Here is a 16,675-nt window from a genome sequence, read left to right on the forward strand (position 1 = left end):
GGCCGATCCACATATTTTAGGTTGACAAATTTGATTTTTTTTTCTTTTTCAACTAATTATTTATTTTACTAATGATATTTATTTTTAAAAAATTATTTTAGGTTGACTTTTTAAAAAAAGAAAAAGAAAAGAGAAGTATTTACTTTAAAAATATAAAAAATGCAGCAAAAAAAATCTTAAAAACTATACTAAATTGGTGAAAATAAGGGATGGCCATATTTATGTTTCTTTTCCCCTAAAGTGGTGATTTTTTATGTTTCTGTGTTGTTATGCTCTCTGATTGGGGCTCTATAATTGTTCCTCCTTTCCTCAAATGAATTTTCACAATTACTAATGTGCTCACTTTTTTCCACTGGTTCCGTCAGTATGAAGACGTAGTAGTAGAAGAATGGGTAATTTCAGAACACAATGGAGGTCCATTCAGTCTTCATGTGGTCTTTCACTCTTCTTCCCCTCCCTTCTTCTGTTTCTTCCTCCCTCGTTTTCATGCGACTCGGAAGAAAGAATGAGTTCTAAAATGTAAGTCAAGTTAAGATTTTAGTCCCTTTACTATGCTAAAATTTAGATTTTAATCCCTTAATTTTAGTTTAATGTAATTTAGTCCTCTGTATTTTCGGTGTCACTAGTAGATCCATCGGACAACATTGTTACTTGCATGGTTGAAGTGATAACCTTAAAATTTTCTTCTATTATATCACAAAGAAAATTACGTTGAAATTATAAAGGGAACTAAACCATAATTATACCTGAAAATAAATAAAAACGCTTGAATTTACGATGTTGTCCAATAAAATTGTAAAGTAATTATATACAGAGTTATGCTGTGCAGTAACATGAAGTGACCTATTCTACCGACTTCTACCGGGAACGAAGGAAGAAGAAAATATAGATTTATGCTACACCGACACAGTTTCTCAAATCGAAGCGAGCATCTGCAACATCACATTCTTGATCTTCATCTGCAAACACGATGATGACCGAATCCTCTTTACAATGGTCATCTCCGGTTTGACAGTGTAAGATATAGATATGCATATGATAACTCCCTTTTGTAGTAACTCGTATTTCTGGAGAAAAGAAATATTCCTTAAGCAACTATACATCGGAGTGTTTGCAAATTAACGATCAAAAGATTTTCTTCACTTGCTAGGGTACCGGAAGTTCAAAGTAATGCATTTATTTTAAAGTTCTTTACCTTCTATGCTAGCACTCAATCCACATCTTTTACTTCTGCTTCAACATCACAACTGCTGCCGAAGAACCGTTTCCTGAACAAACCATGTGAGATACTCGGAGTTAATGAATCGCTGAACGTAACATGCTTATCTGATATACGATTGATGCTTATCCGAAAACCAAAAATGTCAGAAGGTGATAAAGAGGGAACCTTTCTTGAAACCAGGAGACAAGCCATTGAATGCTTGTTCCGCTTTTGAGGTTTCATTGGAGAACTTTACAGGTTCCTTGACAAATTTGTCATCCACCACTACAGTTAAATCAACAAGTCAATAAAACATGAAAAAAGCTACTGGATCCGACTCAAAGTAATAATGAAATGGACATAAGGTAGTCTGGATAGAGAATTTTTGGCTGCCTACTTGATGGAGACATCTTCGTGAATGTAAAAGCGAAGAAGTATCGATTAACATAAACAGATTCACCTGAAAATGGTTGACTGCAGTAAGGGCACTGCTGCAACTCGTCGCTTAGGAAAGACCTAAGAAATCACCATTACCGTCCATGTCAGAATAATTACAAAACCGTCTCGTAAATGTCCATAAGTTAGCTAAGAGTTGTTCGTAGAACTTACTTGAAAATCTGAAAATCATTTCCACAGTTTGGGCACTGCAATCATATAAGATATTATTGAAGGTGGTCAGCCGTAGATGAATTTTAATATATTTATTCACATTATAAAGAACACCAAGTAACACATGGCTACGTCTTGGAAAACAAAACAGGAACACGTTTGATACTTATAAGCGCACACACAGTGTTTAATGTAAATATTGGAATAGCATATACATGAACAATCGGACGATAAGGCTCTGGCAATTTCAGCACGGCCACATCTCGGAAAACAAAACAGGAACACATTTGATACTTACAAGCATACACAGTGTTTAATGTAAACATCAGAATAGTATATACATGAACTGTAAGACGACAAGGCTCTAGGAATTTCAGCACGGCCGCATCTCCGAACATAAAACAGGAACGTATTTGATTCTTACAATCACGCGCCAGGAAAGGAGTGCTTAATGTAAATATCAGAGTAGCATATACATGATCAGTTAGACGAGAAGGCTCTTGCAATTTCAGGGTTTAAGTGGATCAAATCCATGCTTCTTTCTCATGCTCTGTTTTGAATGGTTTTATTAGCATTAAAGTACAGAATTTGTTATGGTTCATACATCGTCGATGCATTCTTTGCCACAAGATTTTGTATATAAATATAAAGGCGTAACCGCGTAAGTACGCAAGCACCAACAAGTTCAGACCATTCTTTTAATAACAAACGTATCTAGAGATTTTTTTTTGATAAGAATATGAGGCCTCATTAAAAACCTCCCTCATAGTTGCCTCTTGAACATAGGCAGCTGACGAAGGAGGAAAAGAGTGCCCCATTATATTAATAACCCAACTAACATAAGATTACATAAAACAAAACACCACCAGAAAAAAAAAACACCAAAGTAAAAAACTACTAAAACCTATCAACCAATCCCCTCCTTGGCTAATTTGTCAGCCTCCCAATTACAAGACCTAAGAATCTGCCTAACCAAAATATCTCTAACAGAAACTAAAGCACCAATCTCCCCAACTAGAGACGAAAAGAACGATGGGGCAGCATCAATCCTCGAAATCCAGTCCACTGCTTTTTTGCAATCAGTCTCTAAAATTAATCTTCCCTTCAGGACCCATTCAGAAGAAAGGAATAAATCAATGCCTTGTTTAATAGCTTTCAATTCAGCATACACAGGAGGGCCTGGTCCGTAGCATTAGAAAAGGAAATTAGAGTAGAGCCATGAGAATCTTTCAACAATCCATCGATTCCACCCTGCAGACCATCTCTTGTAACCGCCCTATCTACATTGAATTTAAAAAAGTCAGGAGGAGGTGGAACCCAACACTGACCCATCTGCTTGTTGAGAGGCTTAACTGAAACCCTATCTGCCAACACAGATCCCCAATTAAAAGATCCACCTGAAAATTTACCTTCGAAAATTTGGCTAAGAACCATTTGGCCAGCCTGAACCTGCAAATGAAGAACAACAAAGAACTATCCACAGTCCCGTTATCAAACACCACTGAATTCCTCGCCTTCCAAACCGACCACAACACCACTCCCGGGATAAAATTCCAAATAGTAGAAGATGGTCGTAGAGAGGACCAAGAGGCTAATAACGACATGGGATCATTAGGCAAAACAAATGACAGCTCCCAAATCCTAGCGAACCTATTCCACAAATCCCAAGCCACAGGACAAAGTAAAAAAAGATGTTGAATTGTTTCATCCTCTTTAAGACAAAGAGGGCATAGTACACCCTCCAATGAAATGTCTCTTTTCTTCAATTCCACTATAACAGCCAACTTTAAGTGAGATACCTGCCATAGAAATGTCTCGACTTTTGGAGGTGCCAAACCAGACCAAACCCACTTGTTCCATGGAAAAGTCCCCCCTGAACTACACGATAGAGCTTCTCTACAAGATTTAACCGCGAAAATGCCATCACCCTTCCCTGACCAAGACAGAAAATCATCAACAGAATCCTTCATATCAATGTTATCAATCAGCGACATCAAGGAGATCCATTGGTCCAATTCCCAGTCACATAAATTCCTCCTAAGATTAATATTCCAAACCCAACGACCGTTAACATAACTGCCAAACTCCGCAGCTCTACCCCATTTATTGGTCGATAAGGCAAAGATCCTACGGAACTGATCTTTTAAGGTAGAATTATTTACCCAGATATCATTCCAGAAAACAATGGATCTTCCATTCCCTACTTGTATCTTAGAATTTGACCTCAGACCGACCCCTATATCATCATTTTTCTCATAATTCTTCACAATTCCTCTCCAAATCCACGAATCTTACGAATTGACAACCTCATTAACCGATAAAGATAAGGTAGAGGTGCTATGTTTAGAACAAATCATCTTCTTCCACTGTGAGTCTTTTTCATTTGCAAACTTCCAAACCCATTTCCCAAGTAACGCTCTATTCACCAAAGTCAAATCCAAGACTCCCAATCCGCCATTCTCATAAGGTTGACACACCGTTTTCCAATTAACCCAATGAATCCATCTCTTAGTGAAACTATCTCCCCAAAGGAAATTAGCCATTATAGAGTTTAGTTTGTTACTTACCTTAAGTGGAATTTTGAACAAAGATAGGTAAAAGATTGGCAGTAAAGACAGAACTGCCTTTATTAACACCAGCCTTCCTGCCATCGATAAAGAAGAAACCTTCCAGCCAGCTAATTTGGAGTAAAACTTCTGGATTACTGGTTCCCACAAAAGTTTAGAATTTTTGCTAGTGCCTATCGGTAAGCCGAGGTACGTCATTGGTAGAGACCCCACCCCACAGCCTGCACGAAAGCCCAGTCCTTGAGAATATACTCCTCCAAATTGACACCAAACAGTTTGTTCTTAGATAAATTAAGATGCAACCCTGACATAAGATTGAAAACTCTCAAGACTCTCTTAATATTAAGGATCTGAGTAGAAGAGTCCCTGCAGAATAAAATTAAATCATCTGCAAACTACAGGTGAGATAAACGAAAATGATTTGCCTCCTTACCAACACTAAACCCTTCGAACATACCACAATCCACAGCCTTAACAAGCATTAAGTTCAGTAACTCCCCTACTAAATTAAACAGCAGAGGAGACAGACTACAACCTTGCCTCAGCCATTTGCCCAACTTAAATTCTGCTGAAGGAGAGCCATTCACAAGAACCGAGATAGAGGCAGAAGAGATGCACAAATTAATCCAATAAGTCCACTTATCTCTAAACCCCATCAGTTTCAACAGTCTCAATAAAATCGGCCATTCCACCGAGTCATAAGCTCTACGAAAGTCAACCTTGAAAACAACACCTTTCATCTTCATTTTCCTCCAGAAATCAATGGCCTCATTAGCTAAGAAAGCACAATCAATTAACTGCCTTCCAGGAACAAAGGCAAACTGCGATGGACTCACAATATCTTTAATGAAAAGCTCAACCTTCTAGAAAGCACCTTGGAAATTATTTTATACAAACTGCCTACAAGGCTAATGGGTCTGTAGTCTTCAATAACTTCCGGATTAACAACCTTAGGAATCAGCGTAATAAACGCATGATTGACTCCATGTTCCCAATTCCTTCCCTTGTGAAAGTCGTCAACAAATTTCATAATGTGCTCTTTCAAAATTGGCCAGAACTTTTTAAAAAAGCCCATCGTATATCCGTCTGGACCCGGAGCTTTGGCGCTGTCCGAATGAAAAACTGCCTCCCACACTTCCTGTTCAACAAATTTCCCTTCAAGGAACTTCCTTTGGTCATCAGTCAATTTAGAAAAATTGATATTTATTTCGTCCACCTCTAATGTAGATTTAGAGTTGTAATTTACCTTGAAATATTAAAAAATAAAGCGTTTCAAAAACATGAAACCAAATATAGGAACTGTTGCTGAAAATACTGATCACATTGACTAAGATATGCAACTAGAAGACTCAGAGCATTGCTTTGAACAATAAACCAAAAGTTAAAGAAGCCTTACATTGCTTTGAATAATATCCCGGCTAGCCCACCAAGGGAAGGCTCCCATGCCAAAGATAGGAACTAGCACTGCAATGAGCTGGAAACGACAACACCGGCAGTTAGATGCTACTACATGAACCAACATCAATATTGAAAGTACTATTCTAAGTAATATAAGAAGTACAATATTTGAGATGGTTTCCCAAAACAAAATGTGCCACATAACATACCGACTAATGCAATCGTTTGTCGTAACAACCGAACAATTAGTACTAACAATAATTTTATTGTATTGGTTTTCACATAGTCTACTAGCACTCATTCATTCATTGCTCTCCAATGGAGCATTGCACCGAAATTTAAAAGGAAAAAGAAAGCAAACCAAGAGGGGAACCGTGGTTAATTCTCATTATAAACCCTAATAATATCTTCTGAATGCTTATAATTCATACTAGAAAGCTAAACTTGACATGCATAAATATAAAAGGAGAAGAGATTAGTATTTAGTACCCAAATTGAGACAATAGCATCTAAAACCCAGCCAAGCTAACTAGTAACTGAAAGATAAGTGAACCCAATAGCAAATGCAATATTTCCCAGAAATCTAGCAGTGTCACCATCCATTTTCCCATAACTACCGCCGCCACCATTAAACCCAAAACATTGATTAAACATCACCAAAGCCACTATTCTTTCCTCTTCCACCCTTCTTCTTTCCTAAAAATCCCGTCTTTATCCCTACAAACTTCCCCAAAACTCCATCTTTGCCTCCCCAAAGCTCCCAAGTTGAACCTTTTTGGCTGCAAAAAACAGCTCTGGAACTCTTTACTGTGCATCAGCAAATGGGTTTTTCATAAAACTCTTCATGTAATAAACTGAAGGACGAGAACTTGAAGGAGATTTGCAGAATTGTTGTTATTGGCTAAGTTCTAGGAACGCGCTGATTTTGGATTATGTATTGATAGTTTCATGACTTATATAGCACTACTAATAGTTTCGGAATCCAACTAGATTTTTCCCTTTTTTTTCCTTCCTGGACTACTTTTCATCCTTTGGTTTGAAAGTAAACAAAACATGGGCGGCTAAATGGTCATATTTAGATAGCCAACTTTTGTTGAATTTTTTGATGGTAAAACTATGCAATTAGTCATTGTAATTTAGGGTATTTATAAGATTAGTCCTTAAAGCTTCTACTATAAATACCCTAGCTCATTTAGCTTCAAAACCATCCCAAAGCATTCTAGCTTTCTTCCAATACTAGAGAGAATTTAGAGAGTTTCTTGAGAGTTATTTTCTCCTTTTTTATCAAGAGAGAATTATCATTGTTTTCTCCTTGGTAGATCGAGAGAGGTTGTAATTCCTATTTTCTCATAGTGAAATTCTTCTACCGTTGCCCGTGGTTTTTACCCTAATAATTTTAGGGGTTTTCCACGTAAATTCTGTGTCTCTTTTATCTTCATTTTTATTTTCTCAAATTATCAGTTGCGATTTTGCTCTATCCGATAGCCGTCTTCCGTAACAATTGGTATCAGAGCCAGATTTGAGTGTGTAATATCTGCGTATTGTCTTTGTGGTTGTCACCAAAAGGTGAATCCTCCAATATAAGAAAGTAAGAAGGTATTACCCATTCTTTGAAGGTTCCAGAGAACTATTCAAGATAGTGAAATAGTGGGAGCTATCCATAAAAGAAGCTATGGCAATGAAATTTGATATTAAAAATTCAATGGGAGAAATTTCTCATTGTGGAAATTGAAGATGAAGGACATCCTAAGGAAAGACGGGTGTTTAGCGGCTATCAATGAAAGGCCGGTGGATTTCGCAGATGACATCAAATAGAACGAGATGACGTGAATGCTATGGCAAGCTTTCATCTAGCATTAGCAGATGAAGTATTGTCAAGCATCGAGGAGAAGAAGACAGCTAAGGAGATATGGGATCATCTCACCAAATTGTACGAGGCCACATCGTTGCACAATAAAATTTTCCTTAAGAGAAAATTGTACACTCTCCGTATGCCAGAATCTACTTCAGTGACGGAGCACTTAAATACACTGAACACCTTATTTTCTCAGCTTACATCCTAAGCTGTAAAATAGGAGAACAAGAACGTGCTAAACTTCTACTTCAAAGTCTACCGGATTCGTATGATCAACTCGTCATCAACTTGACAAACAATAATATCACTAGTCTAGTCTTTGATGATGTTGCAGCTGCTGTTCTACAAGAAGAAAATCGGCGCAAGAACAAGGAAGACAGACAAGTAAATCTGCAACAAGCAGAAGCGTTGACAACGATGACAACGATGAGAGGGAGATCAACAGAACGTGGCCAAAGCAGCAGTCACAAACATGATAGATCGAAGTCGAGGAGCAAGAAGAATTTAAAGTGTTACAACTGTGGAAAGAAGGGTCATTTGAAGAAGATTGTTGGAGTCTAAATAAAAACTCCAATCCACAAGGCAATACCGCAAACACTTCAGATGATGGAGATGCTCTATGCTGTGAAGCGTCAACCACCGTGGAAGGAAGAAAATGATTTGCAGATATATGGCTCATTGATTCGGGAGCAACATATCACATGACCTCAAGAAGAGAATGATTCCATCATTATGAACCTGTCTCAGGAGGATCTATGTATAGTTGCAATGATCATTCCTTAGAGAACATTGGCGTGGGAACCATCAAATTGAAGATGTATGATGGAACAATTAAAGTTGTTCGAGATGTACGGCACGTGAAAGGCCTGAAGAAAAATTTATTATCCTACGAATTGTAGGATAATAATGCAAGCAAGATTGAGACACGAAAATGAATCATGAAGGTGTTCCGTGGAGCGCTTGTGGTGCTGAAAGGCGAAAAGATAGCAGCAAACGTGTACATGCTGAAAGGAGAGACTTTGCTAGAAGCAGAAGCCTCTGTTGCCTCATGTAGTTCAGATTCGACAATGCTATGGCATCAGAAACTTGGACACATGTCAGAACAAGGAATGAAATTCCTTGTAGAGCAAAAGCTACTTCCAGGCTTAACAAAGGTATCGCTTCCTTTGTGTGAGCATTGCATAACAAGTAAGCAACACCGGTTGAAATTCAACACATCAAATTCTAGAGGAAAAAGTGTTCTAGAATTGGTTCACTCTGACGTATAACAAGCACCAGTAACGTCCCTAGGTGGAGCAAAATACTTTGTCTCATTTATTGATGACTACTCCAGGAGATGTTGGGTGCACCCTATTAAGAAGAAGTCAGACGTGTTTTCAACTTTCAAAAACTTCAAAGCGCGGGTGGAACTTGATTCTGGAAATAAGATCAAGTGTTTCAGAACAGATAATGGAGGAGAATACACAAGCGAAGAATTTGATGACTTTTGCAGGAAAGAAGGCATCAAAAGACAAATTCACAGTGGCGAACACTCCTCAACAAAATGGAGTGGCAGAGCAGATGAACAGAACCTTGTTAGAAAGAACAAGAGCAATGTTGAGGGATGCAGGCCTAGAAAAATCATTCTGGGCAGAAGCAGTCAATACCGCCTGTTATTTGGTGAATCGAGCTCCATCAACTGCAATAGAGCTGAAGACACCAATGGAGGTGTGGCTGGTAAACCAGCTGATTATTCAAACCTCCATGTATTTGGAAGTATTGTGTACGTGATGTACAACGCCCAAGAAATTTCAAAGCTGGATCCAAAATCCAGGAAATGCAAATTCTTAGGGTATGCTGATGGTGTAAAGGGGTATCGCTTGTGGGATCCCACTGCCCATAAAGTGATCATCAGCAGGGATGTTATCTTTGTAGAGGATAAACTACAAAGAAAAGAAGACGATGATAGTGCTAAAAAGTCAGAGACTACACAGATACATGTGGAAAAGGAGGTTGAAGAAGGAGATTCTTCTGAACCAGAACCATCACATGATGAACAAGAACCAGAGAATTCTGAAGCTCCAACAACTCGTCAATTAGATCGTGTGAGAAGACATCCCAATTGGCACTCAGATTATGTTATAGAAGGTAATATTGCATACTGCCTTTTAACAGAGGACGGTGAGCCATCAACATACCAGGAGGCAATAAACAACTCAGATGCTTTACTGTGGATGATGGCGATGCAAGAAGAAATTGAAGCCCTTCATAAAAATAATACATGGGACCTTGTGCCACTACCACAATGAAGGAAGCCAATTGGTAACAAATGGGTCTTCAAAATCAAGCGAAATGGTGTCGATCAAGTTGAGAGGTATCGTGCAAGACTGGTGGTCAAAGGATATGCTCAAAAAGAAGGTATTGATTTCAATGAAATATTTTCTCCTGTGATTCGACTAACAACAATTCGAGTAGTTTTGGCAATGTGTGCTACATTGGACTTACATCTAGAGCAACTAGATGTTAAAACATCTTTTCTTCATGGAAATCTTGAAGAAGAAATTTATATGCTCCAGCCTGAAGGTTTTGAAGAAATAGAAAAGAATAACTTGGTTTGCAGGTTGAACAAATCTCTTTACGGTCTAAAGCAGGCGCCGAGGTGTTGGTACAAGAGATTTGATTCTTTCATTATGTGCCTTGGATACAACATACTTAATGCAGACCCTTGTGCTTATTTCAAGAGGTCTGGTGATAACGATTTTGTTATTTTGCTGTTATATGTGGATGACATGTTGGTTGCAGGACCCAACAAAGATCATATTGAAGAATTGAAGGCACAACTGGCTAGGGAATTTGAAATGAAGGACTTGGGATCAGCAAACAAGATTCTAGGGATGCAAATTCATCGAGACAGAAGTAATAGGAAGATTTGGCTTTCACAAAAGAATTACTTGAAGAAAATCTTATCACGATTCAGCATGCAAGATTGTAAGCCAATTTCTACCCCTCTTCCTATTAACTTCAAATTATCCTCCAGTATGAGTCCTAGCAGTGAAGAAGAGAGGATGGAGATGTCTCGAGTACCATATGCATCAGCAGTGGGAAGTTTAATGTTCGCTATGATATGCACAAGACCAGACATTGCACAAGCAGTGAGAGTGGTTAGTCGGTACATGGAAAATCCAGGCAAAGAGCATTGAAATACAGTAAAGAGGATTCTGAGATACATCAAAGGGACCTCAAATGTTGCATTATGTTACGGAGGATCAAACTTATTAATCAATGGGTATGTAGATTCTGACTATGCAGGAGATTTGGATAAAAGAAAATCTACTACAGGATATGTGTTCAAAATTGATGGTGGAGCTGTAAGCTGGGTTTCAAAATTGCAGTCAGTTGTGGCTACATCCACAACAGAGGCAGAATATGTAGCAGCTACACAAGCCAGTAAAGAAGCAATTTGGTTGAAGATGCTATTGGAGGAGCTTGGGCACAATCAAGAGTATGTCGCTTTATTTTGTGACAGTCAAAGCGCCTTGCATCTAGCAAGGAATCCAACATTTCATTCAAGGACAAAGTACATACGAATTCAGTACCACTTCATTCGTGAAAAGGTGGAAGAAGTGACGGTAGATATACAGAAAATTCATACCAAAGACAACATAGCAAATTTCTTGACGAAGGCGATCAACGCGGATAAATTTACCTGGTGTCAATCCTCCTGTGGTCTGTCAGAGACGTAACCAACATGATGGTACAAGATAGAAAGAATGGTGTGAAGATATGATTGTTCCAATCAAATCTTCAAGTGAGAGATTGTTGAAAGTAAACAAAACATGGGCGGCTAAATGGTCATATTTAGGTAGCCAACTTTTGTTGAATTTTTGGATGGTAAAACTATGCAATTAGTCATTGTAATTTAGGGTATTTATAAGATTAGTCCTTAAAGCTTCTACTATAAATACCCTAGCTCATTTAGCTTCAAAACCATCCCAAAGCATTCTAGCTTTCTTCCAATACTAGAGAGAATTTAGAGAGTTTCTTGAGAGTTGTTTTCTCCTTTTTTATCAAGAGAAAATTATCATTGTTTTCTCCTTGGTAGATCGAGAGAGGTTGTAATTCCCATTTTCTCATAGTGAAATTCTTCTACCGTTGCCCGTGGTTTTTACCCTAATAATTTTAGGGGTTTTCCACGTAAATTTTGTGTCCCTTTTATCTTCATTTTTATTTTCTCAAATTATAGTTGCGATTTTGCTCTATCCGATAGCCGTCTTCCGCAACACTTTGGAGGTGTGCCACGTGTGCTCTCCGTTGATATCATCCTTTTTTTTCTTGTGGCAACCGGATATCTACTCCGATGATGTTTTGTCTCAATAATTAACATGTAACTTAAGCTTCCAATGAGCTTATAGGTTAACTTCAACTTGAATATATATATAATTTAAGTATAAATATAAATTTATAATTATAATTATACTCAAATAAATTTAAGGGAATAAATATCAAAGATTAACTGAATATCGTTTACCAAAAAAGAAGAAGAAAAAAGATCAACTGAATACCCATTGATTGAATCGAAATTTGATCATACATTTATTGTTTTATAATTAAACAAGCATGTAGTCCAAAATGAACATATAAAGTTTGTCCAGCATCCATTTCTTGATGTTTCATGCATCCAAACTTCGAAGATGTTCCAACTGATAATGAGCCATAAACATTGATGTCAGGATGTTTAAAGAATGCCTCATTACCTCAAAAATTCCAGATAGATCGACCGACCTTTAATCCCGTGTTTAAGAAAAACTTTGGCAATAAACTCTACTTATAATGCCAACAAATGTTCTGATGAATTTCAATAAAACATATTTGCCTCGTATTTGCTCAAAATTCAATTATCATATCAGAGAGATTTCAGAACATCATCCAGAACTAGTCCCCATCGAGTCCAGTGGGTAACCCTATATACATAGGAGATATGATATGATATGGAACAGACACAAACATGTTAAACGATAAATTTACTGGTTTCAGCTGTGATAGCAAGTAGAACACACCAGGCAAGGAATTTCATTAAAATACAAACCTGGCAAAACTCGGCATACGGTTCTCTTTGTACTCCCATCAATGAAGGTTCCATCTGCAAAAATTACCTGATAAAAAATATGAACAATTCTCTATAAATAATACGAGGAAAAAAAAGAATAGAACTTTTTGGTAATTGTACTTGAAAACTCTAATTTGGCTGAGAGTTGGACTACTCTTTGTTTAACTTAGGACGCCAATCTTAAGAATTGGGATTGGATTCCCAAGTATACATACGTGCAATTTGCACCTTATGGTATTGTAAAGAACTTGTATTTTCTTTAGGGATTGCATCTAAATAATAGTTTCCCAGTGCAGTAAAAGATAAATGTGGAGGTAAAATATGACCAGTCCTCTGATGCATATCACGGAGTTGTACCAGCAACCGGCTTGGTGAATGAACCTACGGGAGAGCTCTGTACAGCTTCACAGAAAGCAAGGAGAAGTTCCCGACTTCCAAGCTGCACTGCCTTAAAAGAAGAGCAAAATGATTTTTCTGAATGTCTTCATCATTTTGTAGAAAAAAATGTAGCAAAAAAGAAAATACCGATGAACCAATCAGAATGTAGAACCATTTCTTGAAACAATGATACGCTTAATATATAGCATATATAAAAATAGGTTAACAATGAACAGTAAGAAAGTAAACCTGTACTGTATCGTTGCGGGGGACTCGTGAAAGAGGCTGCACCTTATACCCTTTAGAAGCCATAACTTCAGCAACCAGAAAGGTTCCCTGAAAATAAAAAAGAATACATGTTTTTGATTGCCACAAAGAAGGGGAAAACGGAATAATAAATAAACGAAATTAGCGGGCTAAGAACATGTTCAATGCACCTTAACTGCTTCACCAACCGTTTGTAGTGCAAGAAACAAACCCTGGAAAAAGGCACGCATAATATCACCAGGTGTTGAGCCACAGTCAACTCCTAGTCCTGGTGCTGATAAATGAGCTGCTGCAGCATCAACCCATTTTTTCCTGCCGGCAACATATCCACCACATGGTGCAACATTTCCACCGGGATTCTTTATCGAACTTCGCGCAATCAAATCTGCACCCTCTCCCACGATTAAAAACCATTGTGACCCTTCTTCAACAGAATAAAAAGAAGAAAAAGAGAAGAAGTGAAGTACTCCACCAACCACCATTGGAGGCTCAATGCTTTCCACAAATTCACCATAGCAATTATCCACCATGACCAACAATTGGGGTTCTGCATCTGTTCAAAACAAAAGAGAATTGAGAGGGAATGTTAGCTGGGTGGACCATTACCATTTCCAAACTAAAAAGAAAAAAAAACAGAAAATGATTGTAATTAAACAAGATGCTAATGTATAAAAAAATTCAAGATAATCTCCCATGTCTCCTTTTTCTAAAATCTTCCTTTTCCACCTTTCAGACAGAAGAAAGTTAAATAAGTACTTAATTGAACTAATATCAACATTCCACGCAAAGCAAAACAATATTTGGCGGTGTAAGTTGTAATGAGGTCATCTCAAGCCTAGACCCTCTCAGAGATATTATTGTGGCAATGAGATAATTTCAATGACTCAATTCAATCAAGTTCCTACCATATTTGCGGAATCCGAACAGTTTACCTTAATTATCTTTACTGCCCTCCCTATCTCTTTTAGGCTTAAACTCTGACGCCATGAATAACCACATGATCTCTGTATGAGAGCACATTTTGTATGAGGTCTTAAAGCACCCGTGAGCACCTCCCAGTCAAGTCCACCATCTTCGGCAAGCTATAAGAACATAAACTCCGAGAACATTTGCAACCAGACGGTGAAACTTATTAGGTATGATTATTAGCAACATACAGGAACTTCCCGATACATGACACCAAAATCTTTCAGGGAGCCAACTCCGTGAGAATCCCTCTTTCCGATAACCTCCTCCAAGGTGTCATAAGGAGCACCAGCCACTGTCAAAAGCTGACAATCAAATTAATCTCGAGCATATTCTAGTTGAATAAAAACTATTCAATACCGTATAACTACCAAGGTAGTGCAGAACAATCAACCGAGATAGCTTACCTCATCCCCTGGCCTTAGAAAAGCAAACAGAGCACAAGTGATAGCATGAGTACCTGAGAAGAACTGGTGACCAAAGGGATGATAAGAATTAGCGGTAACTATTAAGAACTCATAATATCCAAAGGTTGAAGGCACATATAGCAAACCTGAGAACGCACTATTGCCGACTCAGCCCCAACAATTTCCGCAAATGCTTGGTCTAATGCTTCTCGTCCACCAGCTTCATCATGACCATAGCCAGTACACCCAGCAAAGTGCTGGTTACAAAATAAGCATATAAATAAAGGCACCATGCCCTCCAACATTATTAGCCGATTAAAAATTGGAGGGTTTCCTAAGGAGATATATATTATAACGGGCCATGTTGTATGTACACATGTATGTGTGTACAATGCCATAAGATACCTCAAATATTCTAATAACATATTTAAGCAGGACAAGGTTTCCCAACAGCAAATAAATATGCAACTTACGTGAGATCCAACCCTAGCGTTTTGAAAAGCTTTAAGAACACGGAAGGAATTGCAAGCGACCAAATTATCCACGGCCCGAAATTCAGAGCACAAAGAATCTGCAGCTTTTGCATCCTGCAGTGCAGACAAATAAAGCAACTCTATGTGTTAACACTCCCAATAAAATTCTACAGTTATACAGCATGCAAAACTTGAACTGGTGCTGACACTTCAAAGTCCATAAAAACTCAGTGCTTGACTGCTTGTAGCAAAACGAAAGAAAATATACATCAATGCGCAGGGTTGATATTCCCAATCCATCTTTAAAAGCTTCATACAAGTGCTAGGCTACATAGTTTTAAATCGAAACTACAACTTTATGCTAACACTTCAATCTCTGTAAATACTTGAATATGTTTCCTATTAACCAGCAACAGTGTACAAGCTTAGTTCAATTCCCGAGAAAACGAAGTTGGGTTCACCACATTCCTATGTTATCCATGACCAGACTCAGCATTCAAAAGATTCAACCTTGAATTCTCTTTAAACATTTACTTGAATTAAGTGTTCAAGTTTATGTTAAAAGTCAAATAATTTAGGCACCAAATGGTGCTTTGTCAAAGTCAAAAATTAGACACCTAATTTTTGTTGAAATTGGGTAATGGGATAATTAATTTTAGTAATTGTAATTTAGGGTATTTATAAGATTAGTCCTTAAGTTTCAACTATAAATACCCTAGCTCATTTAGCTTCAAAATCATCCCAAATCATTCTAGCTTTCTTCCAATACTAGAGAGAATTTAGAGAGTTTCTTGAAGTTGTTTTCTCCTTTTTATCGATAGAGAATTATCATTGTTTTCTCCTTGGTAGATCGAGAGAGGTTGTAATTCCTATTTTCTCATAGTGAAATTATTCTACCGTTACCTGTGGTTTTTACCCTATTTTATTTAGGGGTTCTCCACGTAAATTTTGGGTCTCTTTTTATCTTCATTTTTATTTTCTCAAATTATCAGTTGCGATTTTGCTCTATCCGATAGCCGTCTTCCGCAACAATTGGTATCAAAGCCAGATTTGAGTGTATAATATCTGTTTATTGTCTTTGTGGTTGCCACCAAAAGGTGGATCCTCCAACATAAGAAAATAAGAAGGTATTACCCATTCTGTGAGGTTCTAGAGAACTATTCACGATAGTGAAATAGTGGGAGCTATCAATAATAGAAGCTATGGCAACGAAATTTGATATTGAAAAATTCAATGGGAGAAATTTTCATTGTGGAAATTGAAGATGAAGGCCATCCTGAGGAAAGACGGTTGTCTAGCAACTATCAGTGAAAGGCCAGTGGATTTCACAGATGACAACAAATGGATCGAAATGGACGGGAATGCTATGGCAAACTTTCATCTAGCATTAGCAGATGAAGTATTGTCAAGCATCGAGGAGGAGAAGACAGCTAAAGAGATATGAGACCATCTCACCAAATTGTACGAG

At 37.8% G+C, this 16,675-nt stretch overlaps 2 pseudogenes; both read right to left on the reverse strand.

The window, feature by feature from the left end:
- Positions 1 to 1,127: 1,127 nt before the first annotated feature.
- Positions 1,128 to 6,755, reverse strand: LOC120127670 (annotated as a pseudogene).
- A 6,220-nt stretch (positions 6,756 to 12,975) lies between these two features.
- Positions 12,976 to 15,428, reverse strand: LOC120127721 (annotated as a pseudogene).
- Between the last annotated feature and the right edge of the window lie 1,247 nt (positions 15,429 to 16,675).

The sequence above is a fragment of the Hibiscus syriacus genome, unplaced genomic scaffold, assembly GCF_006381635.1.
Source record: "Hibiscus syriacus cultivar Baekdansim isolate YM2019G1 unplaced genomic scaffold, ASM638163v2 tig00110472_pilon, whole genome shotgun sequence".
Classification (NCBI taxonomy): Eukaryota; Viridiplantae; Streptophyta; class Magnoliopsida; order Malvales; family Malvaceae; genus Hibiscus; species Hibiscus syriacus.